Source organism: Equus asinus, chromosome 1, assembly GCF_041296235.1.
Source record: "Equus asinus isolate D_3611 breed Donkey chromosome 1, EquAss-T2T_v2, whole genome shotgun sequence".
In the NCBI taxonomy this organism is placed as follows: Eukaryota; Metazoa; Chordata; class Mammalia; order Perissodactyla; family Equidae; genus Equus; species Equus asinus.
Window position 1 is genome coordinate 116,099,741 of NC_091790.1, and position 15,560 is coordinate 116,115,300.

The window sequence follows — 15,560 nt, forward strand, 5'->3', positions numbered from 1 at the left end:
GCCAAAATCACCTGCCGGCTACGCCAGAACCACTTGGCGCACCCTCCGGAATCACCTGTCGGGCATGCCGGAACCACCTCTCAGATTTGCCAGAACCATGTTCCGGACACGCCGGTACCACCTGCCGAGTATGCCGGAACCACCCGATCCATTCCCCAGAACCACCTGCTGGACACGCCAAAATCACCTGCCGGTGTCGCCAGAACCACATGCCGGAGACTCCGGAATCACCTGCTGGGCATGCCGGAACCATATCTCAGACGTGCCACAACCACGCGCCGGAGAGACCGGAAGCCCCTGCCGAGCTCGCCAGAACCACCTGCCTGACAGGCCGAAATCATATGCCGGCTACGCCAAAACCACTTTGTGGACACTCCTGAATCACCTTGCGGGCATGCCGGAACCACGTCATGGACAGACTGCAAACACCTGCCGGACCTGCCTGAACCACCTGCCTAGCACGCCGGAACCACCTGCTCGACTCACAACAGCCACCTGCCGGACACACCAGGAACACCTGCGGGATACGCCAGAACCACTTGGAGGACTCTCCGGGATCACCTGCCGGGCATGCCGGAACCACCTCTCAGACGTGCCAGAACCATGTTCCGGACGCGCCGGAACCACCTGCCGAGTATGCCGGAACCACCCGATCCACTCCCCAGAACCACCTGCTGGACACGCCAAAATCACCTGTCGGCTACGCCAGAACCACTCTGCAGACACTCCGGAACCACCTCCAGGACAGACCGGAACCACCTGCCGGACACGCCAGAATCACCTGCCGGGCATGCTGGAACCACCTCTCAGAGGTGCCACAACCACATGCCGGAGACGGCGGAAGCACGTGCCGAGAATGCCGGAAGTTCCTGATCCACTCCACAGAACCACCTGCCGGACACGCCAAAATCACCTGCCGGCGTCGCCAGAACCACTCGGCAGAGACTCCAGAATCACCTGCCGGGCATGCCGGAACCACCTCTCAGAGGTGCCAGAACCACATGCCGGAGACTCCGGAATCACCTGCCGGGCATACCAGAACCATCTCTCAGACGTGCCAGAACCACGTGCCAATGACCCCAGAAGCACCTGCTGAGCACGCATGAACCACCTGCTCGACTCGCCAGAACCACCTGCCGGACACGCCAAAATCACCTGCCAGCTACGCCACAACCAGTTGGTGAACACTGCAAAATCACCTGCCGGGCTTGCTGGAAACACGTGCCGGTCACGCCAACATCACCTGCAAGCTACGCCAGAAGCACTTGGCGGACACTCCGGAAACACCTGTCGGGGCGGCCGGAACCACCTCTCAGACGTGCCAGAACCATGTGCCTGAGATGCCGGAACCACACCCCGAACAGACCGAAACCACCTGCCAGACCCGCCTGAACCACCTGCCGAGCACGCCGGAACCACCTGCTCGACTCGCCGGAACCACCTACCTGACACGCCAAGATCAACTGCTGGGGATGCCAGAACCACTTGGTGGACACTCCGGAATCATCTGCCGGACATGCCAGAACCAGCTCTCAGACACACCAGAACCACGTGCTGGACACGCCGGAAGCACCTGCTGAGCATGCCTGAGCCACCTGCTCGACTCGCAAGAAACACCTGCCGGACACGCCAAAATCACCTGCTGGCTACGCCAGAACCACTTGGCGGACACTCTGGAATCACCTGTCGGGCATGCCGGAACCACCTCTCAGACGTGCCAGAGCAATGTTCCGGACATGCCGGTACCACCTGCCGAGTATGCCGGACCCACCTTATCCACTCCCCAGAACCACCTGCTGGACAGGCCAAAATCACCTGCCGGCTACGCCAGAACCACTCGGCAGACACTCCGGAATCACCTGCCAGGCATGCCGGAACCACCTCTCAGAGGTGCCAGAACCACATGCCGGAGACTCCGGAATCACCTGCTGGGTATGCCGCAACCATCTCTCAGACGTGCCACAACCACGTGCCGGAGAGACCGGAAGCACCTGCCGAGCTCGCTGGAACCCCCTGCTGGACATGCCAGAACCACCTGCCTGACAGGCCAAAATCATATGCCGGCTATGCCAGAACCACTTGGCGGACACTCCGGAATCATCTGCTGGACATGCCGGAACCAGATCTCAGACACACCAGAACCACGTTCCAGAGACGCCAGAAGCACCTGCCGAGCATGCCGGCCCCACCTGCTCGACTCGCAAGAAACTCCTGCCGGGTACGCCAGAACCACCTGGCGGACACTCCGGAATCACCTGCCGCGCATGCCGGAACCACCTCTCAGACGTGCCGGAAGCACGTGCCGGACACACCGGAAACACCTACCGGACAGACCTGAATCACCTTTCGGCAATGTCGGAACCACCTGTCAGATGTGCCAGAAACACGTGCCGCAGACGCCGGAATCACCTGCCGAGCACGTCGGAACCACCTGGTCAACTCGCCTCAACCACCTGCCGGACACGCCAAAATCACCTGCCCGCTACACCAGAAGCACTTGGGGGATAAGCCGGAATCACGTGAAGGGCATGCCGGCACAACCTCTCAGACGTGCCAGAACCTCATGCCGGACCGGGGTACCACCTGCCGGACAGAATGCAACCACCTGCCGGATATGCCGGAACCATCGGCTCGACTCGCCAGAAACACCTGCCGGACAAGCCAAAATCACCTGCCGTGTACGCCAGAAACACCTGGCGGACACTCCGGAATCAGCTGCCACGCATGCCGGAACCACCTCTCAGACGTGCCAGAAGCACATGCCGGACACGCCGGAAACACCTACCGGACAGACCGGAACCACCTGCCAGACATCCCGGAACCACCTGCCGAGCACCCCGGAGCCACCTGCTGGACTCGCCGGAACCACCTACCTGACACGCCAAAATGACCTGCCGGGTATGCCAGAACCACTTGGCGGACACTCGGGAATCATCTGCCGGACATGCCCGAACCACCTGCCAGACATGCCGGAACCACCTGCCGAGCATGCCGGAGCCACCGGCTCGACTAGCCGGAACCACCTGCCGGACAGGCCAAAATCAACAGCTGGCTACACGCGATCCACCTGGCGGACAGTCCGGAATCACCTGCCGGCCATGCAGGAACCACCTCTCAGACGTAAGAGAACCACATGCCGGACACGCTGGAACCACGTCCTGGACAGACTGGAACCACCTGCCGGACATGCCTGAACCACCTGCCGAGAACGCCGGAACCACCTGCTCGACTCACAGGACCCACGTCCCGGACACGCCAAAATGAACTGTCGGCTACACTAGAACCACTTAGCCGACACTCCGGAATCACCTGCTGGAAATGCCGGAACCAGCTCTCAGACACACCAGAACCACGTGCCAGAGACGCCGGAAGCACCTGCCGAGCAGGCCGGCCCCACCTGCTCGACTCGCAAGAAACACCTGCCGGGTACGCCAGAACCACCTGGCGGACGCTCCAGAATCACCTGCCGCGCATGCCGGAACCAACTCTCACACGTGCCGGAAGCACGTGCCGGACACGCCGGAAACACCTACCGGACAGACCGGAATCACCTTTCGGGAATGTCGGAACCACCTGTCAGATGTGCCAGAAACACGTGCCGGAGACGCCGGAATCACGTGAAGGGCATGCCGGCACAACCTCTCAGACGTGCCAGAACCTCATGCCCGACACAGGAGAACCACCTGCCGGACAGAATGCAACCACCTACCGGACATGCCGGAACCACCGGCTCGATCCGCCGGAACCACCGCCAGACATGTAAAATCACCTGCCGGCGACGCCAGAACCACGTGGCGAACACTCCGGAATCAACTGTCGGGCATGCCGGAACCACCTCTCAGACATGCCAGAACCACGTGCCAATGACACCGGAAGCACCTGCCGAGCACGCCGGAGCCACCTGCCCGATTCGCTGGACCCACATGCCGGACACGCCAAAACTAACTGCCGGCTACACCAGAACCACTTACGCGACACTCCGGAATCACCTTTCTGGCATGAGAGAACTACCTCTCACACGTGCCAGAACCACCTGACGGACACGCCGGAACCACCGGCTCGACTTGCCGGAACCACCGCCGGACATGCAAAATCACCTGCCGGCTACGCGAGAACCACTTGGTGAACACTCCGGAATCACCTGCCGGGCATGCCGGAACCACCTCTCAGACATGCCAGAACCACATGCCAATGACACAGGAAGCACCTGCCGAGCACGCCGGAACCACCTGCTCGACTCGCCAGAACCACCTGCTGGACATGCCAAAATCACCTGCCGGCTATGCCACAACCCGTTGGTGAACACTTCGGAATCACCAGCCGGGCTGGCTGGAACCACCAGCCGGTCACGTCAACATCACCTGCCAGCTATGCCAGAACCACTTGGCGGACACTCCAGAAACACCTGTCGGGCCGGCCAGAACCACATCTCAGACGTGCCAGAACCATGTGCCTGAGATGCTGGAACCACACCCCGAACACACCAAAAGCACCTACCAGACCCACCTGAACCACCTGCCGAGTACTCCGGAACCACCTGCTCGACTCGCCGGAACCACCTACCTGACACGCCAAAATCACCTGCCGAGTATGCCAGAACCACTTGGTGGACACTCCGGAATCATCTGCCGGACATGCCAGAACCAGCTCTCAGAAACACCAGAACCACGTGCCGGACACGCCGGAAGCACCTGCTGAGCATGCCTGAGCCACCTGCTCGAGTCGCAAGAAACACCTGCCGGACACGCCAAAATCACCTGCCGGCTATGCCAGAACCACTTGGCGCACACTCCGGAATCACCTGTCGGGCATGCCGGAACCACCTCTCAGACTTGCCAGAACCATGTTCCGGACACGCCGGTACCACCTGCTGAGTATGCCGGAACCACCTGGTCCACTCCCCAGAACCACCTGCTGGACACGCCAAAATCACCTGCCGGCTACGCCAGAACCACTCAGCAGACACTCCGGAATCACCTGCCGGGCATGCCGGAACCACCTCTCAGAGGTGCCAGAACCACATGCCGGAGACTCCGGAATCACCTGCTGGGCATGCCAGAACCATATGTCAGACGTGCCACAACCACGTGCCGGAGAGACCGGAAGCCCCTGCCGAGCTCGCCAGAACCACCTGCCTGACAGGCCGAAATCATATGCCGGCTACGCCAAAACCACTTTGTGGACACTCCTGAATCACCTTGCGGGCATGCCGGAACCACGTCATGGACAGACTGCAAACACCTGCCGGACCTGCCTGAACCACCTGCCTAGCACGCCGGAACCACCTGCTCGACTCACAACAGCCACCTGCCGGACACACCAGGAACACCTGCGGGGTACGCCAGAACCACTTGGAGGACTCTCCGGGATCACCTGCCGGGCATGCCGGAACCACCTCTCAGACGTGCCAGAACCATGTTCCGGACGCGCCGGAACCACCTGCCGAGTATGCCGGAACCACCCGATCCACTCCCCAGAACCACCTGCTGGACACGCCAAAATCACCTGTCGGCTACGCCAGAACCACTCTGCAGACACTCCGGAACCACCTCCAGGACAGACCGGAACCACCTGCCGGACACGCCGGAATCACCTGCCGGGCATGCTGGAACCACCTCTCAGAGGTGCCACAACCACATGCCGGAGACGGCGGAAGCACCTGCCGAGAATGCCGGAAGTTCCTGATCCACTCCACAGAACCACCTGCCGGACATGCCAAAATCACCTGCCGGCGTCGCCAGAACCACTCGGCAGAGACTCCAGAATCACCTGCCGGGCATGCCGGAACCACCTCTCAGAGGTGCCAGAACCACATGCCGGAGACTCTGGAATCACCTGCCGGGCATACCAGAACCATCTCTCAGACGTGCCAGAACCACGTGCCAATGACCCCAGAAGCACCTGCTGAGCACGCATGAACCACCTGCTCGACTCGCCAGAACCACCTGCCAGCTACGCCACAACCAGTTGGTGAACACTGCAAAATCACCTGCCGGGCTTGCTGGAACCACGTGCCGGTCACGCCAACATCACCTGCAAGCTACGCCAGAACCACCTGGCGGACACTCCGGAAACAGCTGTCGGGCCGGCTGGAACCACCTCTCAGACGTGCCAGAACCATGTGCCTGAGATGCCGGAACCACACCCCGAACAGACCGAAACCACCTGCCAGACCCGCCTGACCCACCTGCCGAGCACGCCGGAACCACCTGCTCGACTCGCCGGAACCACCTACCTGACAGGCCAAAATCACCTGCTGGGGATGCCAGAACCACTTGGTGGACACTCCGGAATCATCTGCCGGACATGCCAGAACCAGCTCTCAGAAACACCAGAACCACGTGCCGGACACGCCGGAAGCACCTGCTGAGCATGCCTGAGCCACCTGCTCGAGTCGCAAGAAACACCTGCCGGACACGCCAAAATCACCTGCCGGCTATGCCAGAACCACTTGGCGCACACTCCGGAATCACCTGTCGGGCATGCCGGAACCACCTCTCAGACTTGCCAGAACCATGTTCCGGACACGCCGGTACCACCTGCTGAGTATGCCGGAACCACCTGGTCCACTCCCCAGAACCACCTGCTGGACACGCCAAAATCACCTGCCGGCTACGCCAGAACCACTCAGCAGACACTCCGGAATCACCTGCCGGGCATGCCGGAACCACCTCTCAGAGGTGCCAGAACCACATGCCGGAGACTCCGGAATCACCTGCTGGGCATGCCAGAACCATATGTCAGACGTGCCACAACCACGTGCCGGAGAGACCGGAAGCCCCTGCCGAGCTCGCCAGAACCACCTGCCTGACAGGCCGAAATCATATGCCGGCTACGCCAAAACCACTTTGTGGACACTCCTGAATCACCTTGCGGGCATGCCGGAACCACGTCATGGACAGACTGCAAACACCTGCCGGACCTGCCTGAACCACCTGCCTAGCACGCCGGAACCACCTGCTCGACTCACAACAGCCACCTGCCGGACACACCAGGAACACCTGCGGGGTACGCCAGAACCACTTGGAGGACTCTCCGGGATCACCTGCCGGGCATGCCGGAACCACCTCTCAGACGTGCCAGAACCATGTTCCGGACGCGCCGGAACCACCTGCCGAGTATGCCGGAACCACCCGATCCACTCCCCAGAACCACCTGCTGGACACGCCAAAATCACCTGTCGGCTACGCCAGAACCACTCTGCAGACACTCCGGAACCACCTCCAGGACAGACCGGAACCACCTGCCGGACACGCCGGAATCACCTGCCGGGCATGCTGGAACCACCTCTCAGAGGTGCCACAACCACATGCCGGAGACGGCGGAAGCACCTGCCGAGAATGCCGGAAGTTCCTGATCCACTCCACAGAACCACCTGCCGGACACGCCAAAATCACCTGCCGGCGTCGCCAGAACCACTCGGCAGAGACTCCAGAATCACCTGCCGGGCATGCCGGAACCACATCTCAGAGGTGCCAGAACCACATGCCGGAGACTCTGGAATCACCTGCCGGGCATGCCAGAACCATCTCTCAGACGTGCCAGAACCACGTGCCAATGACCCCAGAAGCACCTGCTGAGCACGCATGAACCACCTGCTCGACTCGCCAGAACCACCTGCCAGCTACGCCACAACCAGTTGGTGAACACTGCAAAATCACCTGCCGGGCTTGCTGGAACCACGTGCCGGTCACGCCAACATCACCTGCAAGCTACGCCAGAACCACCTGGCGGACACTCCGGAAACAGCTGTCGGGCCGGCCGGAACCACCTCTCAGACGTGCCAGAACCATGTGCCTGAGATGCCGGAACCACACCCCGAACAGACCGAAACCACCTGCCAGACCCGCCTGACCCACCTGCCGAGCACGCCGGAACCACCTGCTCGACTCGCCGGAACCACCTACCTGACAGGTCAAAATCACCTGCTGGGGATGCCAGAACCACTTGGTGGACACTCCGGAATCATCTGCCGGACATGCCAGAACCAGCTCTCAGACACACCAGAACCACGTGCTGGACACGCCGGAAGCACCTGCTGAGCATGCCTGAGCCACCTGCTCGACTCGCAAGAGACACCTGCCGGACACGCCAAAATCACCTGCCGGCTACGCCAGAACCACTTGGCGGACACTCTGGAATCACCTGTCGGGCATGCCGGAACCACCTCTCAGACTTGCCAGAGCCATGTTCCGGACACGCCGGTACCACCTGCCGAGTATGCCGGAACCACCTTATCCACTCCCCAGAACCACCTGCTGGACAGGCCAAAATCACCTGCCGGCTACGCCAGAACCACTCGGCAGACACTCCGGAATCACCTGCTGGGCATGCCGGAACCACCTCTCAGAGGTGCCAGAACCACATGCCGGAGACTCCGGAATCACCTGCTGGGTATGCCGCAACCATCTCTCAGACGTGCCACAACCACGTGCCGGAGAGACCGGAAGCACCTGCCGAGCTCGCTGGAACCCCTGCTGGACATGCCGGAACCACCTGCCTGACAGGCCAAAATCATATGCCGGCTATGCCAGAACCACTTGGCGGACACTCCGGAATCATCTGCTGGACATGCCGGAACCAGATCTCAGACACACCAGAACCACGTTCCAGAGACGCCGGAAGCACCTGCCGAGCATGCCGGACCCACCTGCTCGACTCACAAGAAACACCTGCCGGACACGCCAAAATCACCTGCTGTGTACGCCAGAACCACCTGGCGGACACTCCGGAATGAGCTGCCACGCATTCCGGAACCACCTCTCAGACGTGCCGGAAGCACATGCCGGACACGCTGGAAACACCTACCGGACAGACCGGAACCACCTGCCAGACATCCCGGAACCACCTGCCGAGCACGCCGGAGCCACCTCCTCGACTCGCCGGAACCACCTACCTGACACACCAAAATGACCTGCCGGGTATGCCACAACCACTTGGCGGACACTCGGGAATCATCTGCCGGACATGCCCGAACCACCTGCCAGACATGCCGGAACCACCTGCCGAGCATGCCGGAGCCACCGGCTCGACTAGCCTGAACCACCAGCGGGACAGGCCAAAATCAACAGCTGGCTATACGCGATCCACCTGGCGGACAGTCCGGAATCACCTGCCGGCCATGCAGGAACCACCTCTCAGACGTAAGAGAACCACGTGCCGGACACGCTGGAACCACGTCCTGGACAGACTGGAACCACCTGCCGGACACGCCTGAACCACCTGCCGAGAACGCCAGAACCACCTGCTCGACTCGCAAGACCCACCTACCGGACCCTAACCCTAACCCTAGCCCTAGACCTAGCCCTAGTCCTAACCCTAACCCTAACCCTAGCCCTAGCCCTAGCCCTAGCCCTAGCCATAACCCTAGCCCTAGCCCTAACCCTAGCCCTAACCCTAGCCCTAACCCTAACCCTAGCCCTAACCCTAACCCTAACCCTAACCCTAACACTAGCCCTAGCCCTAACCCTAGCCCTAACCCTAACCCTAACCCTAACCCTAGCCCTAACCCTAGCCCTAACCCTAACCCTAACCCTAGCCCTAACCCTAGCCCTAACCCTAGCCCTAACCCTCGCCCTAACCCTAACCCTAACCCTCACCCCAAACCCTAACCCTAACCCTAACCCTAGCCCTACCCCTAGCCCTAGCCCTAGCCCTAACCCTAACCCTAGCCCTAGCCCTAACCCTAGCCCTAGCCCTAGCCCTAGCCCTAGCCCTAACCCTAGCGCTAACCCTAACCCTAACCCTAGCCCTAGCCCTAGCCCTAGCCCTAGCCCTAGCCCGAACCCTAACCCGAACCCGAACCCGAACCCTAACCCGAACCCGACCCGAACCCGAACCCTAACCCGAACCCTAACCCTAACCCCAACCCTAACCCGAACCCTAACCCGAACCCGAACCCGAACCCTAACCCGAACCCTAACCCAAAACCTAACCCGAAACCTAACCCTAACCCTAACCCTAACCCGAACCCTAACCCGAAACCTAACCCGAACCCTAACCCGAAACCTAACCCTAACCCTAACCCGAAACCTAACCCGAAACCAAATCTAATTCTAAACCCTAACCCTATCCCTAACCCTAACCCGAAACCTAACCCTAACCCCTAAATCTAACCCCTAAATCTAACCCTAACCCCTTACACCTAACCCCGAACCCTAACCCTAACCCTGACCCGAACCTGAACCTGAATCCTAACCTTGAATCCGAGCCCTAACCCAAACCTGAACCTGAGCCCGAGTCTGAACTCTAACCCCACCCCTAATCCAAACCCAAACCCGAACCCCAACCCAAGCCCGATCCTGAACCCTAAATCCTAACCCAAACCCTGACCCGAACCCTCACCCTGACCCTGACCCCGACCGTGACCCTGACCCTAACCCTAATGTTATTTTACTTTAATTAATTTAAACGTAAATGAAAATATCTCTATGAGTCTAGTAGCTACTTCTTGTATGAGGTGGATCTGTAGTGTTGATGGTGTCTATGATAGACGTGCTTTTGAGTGACTCCTCTCTCACTCCTCCTTTGGAGAGAAATTATCTCATTTATGGCTTTTGGAAAAAGCAGCCTTATGTCCTGGACATAGCATATTTAACTGGTCATAATAATCAATCCAAAATGAGTCAATTAGATTCTCTCTCTCAAGAATCTGGAACTGAGATACTGAAAGACTGCATCTATTGGGTAATGATGAGTTGAACAAGTAGGGTTGGTATTAAAGACCGTACCATAGAAAGCCAAAGCCATGTGCAACCTGAAGTTATGTTGGGGTGAAGACTAGAAACTACGTAGTGAAAGGAGGGAAGAGAGGGAGGGAGGAGTGGGAGGGAAAGAGGGGGAAGAAATTGTGTTGTCTTGTGAGTGATGGATATAATACCTGAGCTTTGTTGAAGACATTGTTTCTGATTTGGGGGCTAGAGAGGAGAAAAAAAGAAATAAAGATGTGGAGGAAGAAAAAAATAAAAAAAGTAAAAGGAAAACATCTTAATGCAAATTCTAGAATTAATGGTCATATGCATTGTCTAATAAGCCAGTTTAGAAGAGCTGTGTTCTTCAGCTGAGACAGAACAATTTTCTTTCACATGAGAAGATGGTTGTCTTTGATCTCTCTTTGAGAAAGAGACACGAGTTTGGGCACATAATGGTTTTCAATAAATACTTGTTGAATGAAGGAATAAATGAATGAATGAGTGAAGCAGCAAAGAGGAAAAGCAGCACCTTCCTCAAGCAGTCAGATCAACCTCTACATTCAGCAGCTTTTTTCAGCTACATCATCTTGATTTGTTCTCTGATTTGGCTTTTAATTATTGTCTATTAGTCTTGTCTTTCCATTGTTTCTTTTTCAAAAAAATCTAAATTGACAAATAATTCACATACCACAAAATTCACCATTTTAAAGTGTACAATTCAGTGGTTTTTAGTGTATTCACATGATTGTGTAATCTTTATCGCTATCTAATTCCAGAATATTTTTCATCACCAGAGAAGGAATCTCTTGCCCATTAGCCCTGTTCCCTTCTCCTCTTAGTCTCTAGCAACCATGACTCCATCTGCTTTTCTCTGTGAATTTGCCTACTTTGGACATACAACTCCTGGTTATAGAAGTAGGAGTGTAATTACTGCGTCAAAGAATGTGAAATATATGTTTAACTTTTTGAGGACCTGCCAAACTGTTTTCCACAGAGGCTGCACCATTTTACATTCCCACCAGCAATGTACGAGGGGACAACTTTCTTGACATCCTCACCAAATCTTGCTATTTTCCATTATAGCCATCAGAGTGGGTGTGGAGCGGTATCTGGTACTTTTGATTTGTATTTCCTTAGTGACAAATGGCGTCAAGAACCTTTCCATGTGTTTATTGGCCATTTGTATATCTCCTTTAGAGAAACATCTATTCAAATTCTTTGCCCATTTTTAAATAGGGTTATTTGTCTCTTTATTGTTGTGTTGTAAGAGGTCTTTACATATTCTGGTTATGAGAACCTTATCAGATGTAAGCTTTGCAAAAATTTTCTTCCATTCTGTGGGTTGTTTTCACTTTCTTCATGGTATCTTTTGAAGCATAGACATGTTTAATTTTTATGAAATCTAGTTTTTCTATATTTTCTTTGGGTGCTCGTGCTTTTGGTATCATATCTAAGAGAACGTTGCCTATTCCAAGGTCATGAAGATTATGTTTTCTTCTAAGAGTTTTATAGTTTTTGCTCTTACATTTAGGTTTTTGATCTATTTTAAGTTTTTGTATATGGTGTGAGATAGGAATCCAATTAATTCCTCTCCTTGTGGATATCCAGTGTCCCAGCACCATTTGTTGAATATATCATTCTTTCCCCATTGAATGGTCTTGGCACCCTTATCAAAAATCAATTGACCATGGGTGAATAGGTTTATTACTGATGTCTCAATTCTATTCCACTTTCTATATGCCACTCCTTATGCCAGTGCCACTTACTGTAGCTTTGCAGTAAACTTTGAAATCAGGGTATATGAGTCCTCCAACTTTGTTCTTCTTTTTCAAGATTGTTTTGTCTTTTCTGCATACCTTTCATTTCCATGTAAACTTTAGAATCAGCTTGTCAATTTCTGCAAAAAAAGGGTGTTAAAATTTTGATAGGAATTGCGTTGAATCTGTAGATCACTCGGAGAAGTATTGTTATCTTCACAATATTAGGTCTTCCAATCTATACACACAGGGTGTCTTTCCACTTATTTAGGTTTACAAAAATTTCTTTTCAACATTTTGTAAAAGTATACAAGTTTTGCACTCCTTTAGTTAAACTTATTCGTAAGTATTTTATTCTATGGATGTTATTGTAAACAGAATTGATTTCTTAGTTTCATTTTCAGATTGTTCATTGCTAGTATATACAAATACAACTGATTTGTATACATTGATATTATATCCTGCGATGTTGCTGAATTGGTTTATTGTCTGTAATAGCTTTTTTGTGGATTCTTTAGTAGACATCCTTGTCTTCTTCCTGATCTTAGGGTAAACACTTTCAGTCCTTCACTGTTAAGTATGATGCTAGCTATGAAGTTTTTGTAGATGCCCTTTCTTAGGTTGAGGAAATTCCCTTCTAAGTTTATTGAGTCTTTTCATTATGAAAAGGTACTGTATTTTGTCAAATTCTTTTTCTGCATCTATTGTTATGATCATGTGAATTCTCCCCTTTATCCTATTAAAATACTGTATCATAATGATTAATTTCCAGGGTTGGACCAACTTTGCATTCCTGGAATAAATCCCACTTGCTCATGGTATAGTCTTTTTTCCATTCTTTCTTTTTTTTTTTTTTTTTAAAGATTGGCACCTGAGTTAACAACTGTTGCCAGTCTTGTTTTTCCTGCTTTTTTCTCCCCAAATCCCCCCAGTATGTACTTATTTTAGTTGTGGGTCCTTCTAGTTGTGGCATGTGGGATGCCACCTCAACACGGCCTAATGAGTGGTGCCATGTCCGCACCCAGGATCTGAACCCTGGGCTACCAAAGCAGAGCATGCAGACTTAACCACTGGGCCACGGGGCTGGCCCCCTCCATTATTTCTTGAGGGCACAGATTTTACTTTTATTTCCTTGTGTCACCCAAAGCACTCAAACACTGCTACAACTGGATCAAGAAGAAGTGCCTAAGACATGCAATCATCATTGCATGTCTGGCTGTCATGTTGCATGTCTGATTGTCATGTTGCGTGTCATGTTGCATGTCTGACTGTCATCGCATGTTGACTGTCAGTCAACATTAACATGAGCACAAGGTGATGGTAGTCTGAACTAGAACGACAGGTCCAAATAGAAATCTCATTTTAATGAATAAGATAAAAATTAGAGGGGCCAGCCGGTGGCCAAGTGATTAAGTCCGCAAGCTCCACTGTGGCAACCCGGGGTTTCACCAGTTTGGATCCTGAGCGCAGACATGGCACCTCTCGTCACGCCACGTTGAGGCAGCGTCCCACATGCCACAACTAGAAGGACCTGCAACTAAGATATACAACTATGGACCAGGGGGAATTTGGGGAGATAAAGCAGAAAAAAAAATAGAGATTATTGGGTATAGGGGATTATTAAATTTCCTAATGTCAAATAATCCTTACATTCCTGGAATAAGCCTTGTTTGGTCAAGATCCTCTATTCTTTATTTTTCAAAAAATGTTTTATTAAAAAAGAACATAGCCACAGGAAAAAAGTTTATCTTAAGTGTACAGCTTAACGAATTCTCAAAACAAAACACCTCTTTAACCAGTATGCAGATCAAGAAGCATAGCATCATCAGCACCCTGTAAGTCTCCACTTCAGGCCTCGTCTCAGTCACTAAAGCCCCCAACCCAACAAGGATCACCACTGCCCCAACTCTGACACCACGATTAGTTTTGCCTGCTTTGAACACTTCATGTGAAAGGAATAATAGGCTCATTTCACTCAAGTGTATTTGTGGGATTTATTCGTATCACCGCATGTAGTTGTTGGCTGTTCCTTCTTCTTGGTGGATGATTTCCCTTTATATAAATATGCCACAATTGATTAACCACTCAAATGTTACTGGGCATTCGGGTAGCTCTAGTTTAGAAATATTATGAACACTGCTGCCATGAATACTCCCATACCTGTCTCTTGGTGAATCTATGTACCTTTTCTGTTGGGTATATACTCAGGACAGAATTGCTGTTCTTGAACTCCTTTACAAGGATTTTTTTCTATTCATTACAAAATAGACAATTATATTTTTAAAGGAATATCTCAATTTTCCATGAACCTTTAAATATAATTTTTCTCATTCCAGGAACATGTAATTTCTCAGGTAAAATTATTAGCCATGTCATGCTTTATTCTGGAATTGTCAATAGCTACACTGACCAATACAGTAATCACTAATCAAATAACGCTATTGAGCACCTGAAATGTGCTATAAGTGTAAAATACTAAAAAGACTTCAAAGACATAGAACAAAACAAAGAATGGATAATATCTCAATAATTTTTAAATATCCATTACAGTTGTAATGATAGTATTTTGGATATAGTGGGTTAAATAAGACATGTTATTAAAATTAATATCATATTTTGTTTTGCTTTTTAGCTGAGGAAGATATGCTCTGAGCTAGCATCTGCTGCCAATCGTCTTCTTCTTGTATGTGAGTTACCACCACAGCATGGCCACTCACTGACAGATGAGTGGTATAGGTCTGTGCCCAGGAACTGAACCCAGGCCACAGAGGTGGAGTGCGCCAAACTTAACCACTAGGCCCCAGGGCCAGCTCTCACATGTTTTTAATGCAGGTACTAGAAAATTTTAAACTACATACTTGGCTCACAATTATAATTCTATTAGACAGTGCTGGTCTATACTATGAAATTAAATAAATGGATAAAGATTGTCTTCATATTTTATATGGACACTCCCTAAAGTTCTTTCTGACAAAGCTCATGCTGTAGGCTACTCTGTGCCCTACAACACTGGCACTCTGTTCCTGTTACATGCTTCATGGGTAATGAATACTTCTTAACTGTTTGATAAACTTTATTTTTTGATTTTTAGGTTGAGTCCACAGTGTTTAGC